The following is a 3,101-nucleotide window of genomic DNA, read 5'->3' as shown; positions in this document are numbered from 1 at the left end:
ACAGGGGGATGGGGAATGGGGGCTGCCATCAGTTCATCACATGCTCTCTCTGCTGCTGCTTCCTTCTCAGGGTGAGGACTCCTCACATTCTTCCTCTGCTTCAGCGTGGGGTTCCTCCCATGGGAGACAGTCCTCCATGAACTTCTCCAATGGGATTCCTTCCCACAGGCTGCAGTTCTTCATGAACTGCTCCAATGTGGTTCCCTTGCACAGGGTGCAGTTCTTAGGAACAGATCTGTGTACGTGGGTCCCTCTCAGGGTCACAAGTGCTGCTGGCAAACCTGCTCCAGTATGAACTCCTCTCTCCATGGGTCCACAGGTCCTGCCAGGAGTCTGCTCCAGCATAGGCTTCCTCTAGGGTCACAGCCTCATTTGGGCATCCACCTGCTCCATCATGAGATTCTCCACAGGCTGCAGGTGGATATCTGCACCCCAGTGGACCTCCATGGGCTGCAGGGGGACAGGCTGCATCACTGATCTGCACCATGGGCTGCAGGGGAATCTCTGTTCCGGTGCCTGTAGCTCCTCCTCCTTCTTCACTGACCTTGATGTCTACAGGACTGTTCTCTCACTCTCACTCCTCTTTCCAGCAGTATGAGATTCTCCACAGGCTGCAGGTGGATATCTGCACCCCAGTGGACCTCCATGGGCTGCAGGGGGACAGGCTGCATCACTGATCTGCACCATGGGCTGCAGGGGAATCTCTGTTCCGGTGCCTGTAGCTCCTCCTCCTTCTTCACTGACCTTGATGTCTACAGGACTGTTCTCTCACTCTCACTCCTCTTTCCAGCAGTCTCTGTGCATTGATGTCTACAGGACTGTTCTCTCACTTACTCTCACTCCTCTTTCCAGCAGCCTCTGTGCATTTTTTCACCCTTCTTGACTCTGTTTTCCCAGCTGATGGGCTCAGCTTTGGCTAGCAGTGGGTCCATCTTGGAGCTGGCAGGCATTGGCTCCGTTGGACACAGGGGAAGCTTCTGGCATCTTCTCACAGACACACCCCCATCCCCACCTGTAGCCCCCTGCTACCAAAAGTTTGCCATGCAAATCCAATACATCCTGTGAGAAGGTGGTAGGGTAGAGGTCCTGCCCAGGTCCTGCGCACTGTGGGTCACCATGCCCTTCCCAGCTGCCTTTCTCCATAAACTACGGTGGCTGCTTTGGAGGAAATGCCCAAGTTTTTGTGACAAATGGTGAGCGAGATGTTTCCCAAGTGTTTTCTTCTTTCATGAAGTAACAAAACATCACAGAAAACAACAGAATAAGAAGATGACTGAGTTAGAGAATAAGCAGTGACTCAAGCACACAAAATGAAGGAACCTGACAATTTACCTCTCTCACTTGGACTTTCTGTCCCACAGGGGCTCATGTTCTCATTGTTAATGAGCATCCTGCCTCTGTTTCACAAGGACTAACCATCATTCCTTTCAGGTCATTTCAGACATGAATATATTGTAAATTTAAGAGCAATTTGTTCTCAACCTGAGTTGAAAGTTTTTGGGTTTTTAGCTCTGGTAAAGGATTTCTGTGCCTGAAATGTCATCCTTTGGTTTTTTGAGCGTTTTTTTGTGGGCTTTTCCATTCACCTTCATCAATCTCATAAATGCTATTGCTTCATCCCTCCAAGTTTTATCTCTTCAGCACAGCCCAATTCAGGAAATGGGAAGATATGTCCCATCTAATCTATGTTTGAACTAGTTTGTGGAGTACAAGCAAAAGAGATTATAGGTCCAGGGGATGAAGCATGACCTTTAAACTGAAGTTGTTCCCCTATCTATGACTCCAAATCACTGGATTTCTGTTAATATCGGCTGTTCCAGCTCCTTTCTTGGTCTGAAAACATATTTGGCTCCAGGACCTGATGGTAGACGTCTCATTTCCAGCTCTGCTCCTGACCTGCTGTATGACATTTGGCAAACTTATTTGCCTCCTCTGCTCCCTCTTTTGCACCACTAGTCTTTTCTCTAAATGTCCTGGTTTGTTGGTGCAGGGTGGTGGCTGCTGGTGTTCATAGCACCCAGCAAAGAGTGAGGTACTGGATGTGGGGGCATGACAATGGTGCTGCTGTGCAAGGGTGGAATCCACTGACAGCCCTGAGTTTATTATGACCGTGGTGACCTCTGTGTTAGATGAGGAACTTGTTAAGCAAGTTGCTTGGTAGTATGGAGCTGTTACTTAACTTTATACTGCATCCACATCTCCCTCTTGTGCCATGTCTGGAGCAAGGAGAGAGCAGAAGCTCCTGCCTGAAGGTATTTCCTCCCATCCTAAACATAACTGTTCACCCATGCATAACCAGACATGGGAGACTGGGAGGTGGCCAGTCCTTTCAGGGACCACATGCACATGTGCAGTCACACATATGTGCACATGGTGAGGCTGCCATAGCCCACACAAACAGACTTGCTTCACATGTCTTGCAGGTTGGTCTGCGCATCCAAGACAATCTCAGGGCCTATCAATTTCCTCTCATTTTTATCCATAAAAGCACAGGGGCATGGAATAATTCGGTCTGGAAGGGGCCTCAGGGGTTGTCTGGTCCAGCATCCTGCCATGTGCTTGCACAGCCATGTAGAATCACAGAATTGTTTAGGTTGGAAAAGATGTCTTAGAGCATTGAGTCCACCACTAAACCATGTCCCAAAGCACAGCATCTACACAGTAAATACCTCCAGGGATGGTAACTTCACAACTTCCCTGGGCAATCTGTTCCAATGCTTGACAGCCCTTTATGTGAAGACGTTTTTCCTAATATCCAGTTTAAAACTCCCCCGGTGCAACTTGTGGCCATTTCCTCTTGTCCTGTCCCTTGTTACCTGGGAGAAGAGACCAACCCGCACCCTGCTACAACCTCCTTTCAAGTAGTTCTAGACAGTGATAAGGTCCTGCCTGAGCCTCCTTTTCTCCAGGCTAAATACCCCCAGCTCCTGCAGCCACTCCTCATAGGACTTGTGCTCCAGACCCTTCTTCAGCTCTGTTGCCCTTCTGTGTACACACTCCAGCACTTCAACGTATTTTTGCAGTGAGGGGCCCAAAACTGAACACAGGATTTGAGGTGTGGCCTCACCAGTACAGGGGGTCAGTCACTTGGTCCTCTTGGC

This window comes from Acanthisitta chloris, unplaced genomic scaffold, assembly GCF_000695815.1.
Source record: "Acanthisitta chloris isolate BGI_N310 unplaced genomic scaffold, ASM69581v1 scaffold1510, whole genome shotgun sequence".
Classification (NCBI taxonomy): Eukaryota; Metazoa; Chordata; class Aves; order Passeriformes; family Acanthisittidae; genus Acanthisitta; species Acanthisitta chloris.
The sequence above is the reverse complement of the archived record's forward strand: the minus strand, read 5'-3'. Positions refer to the sequence as shown.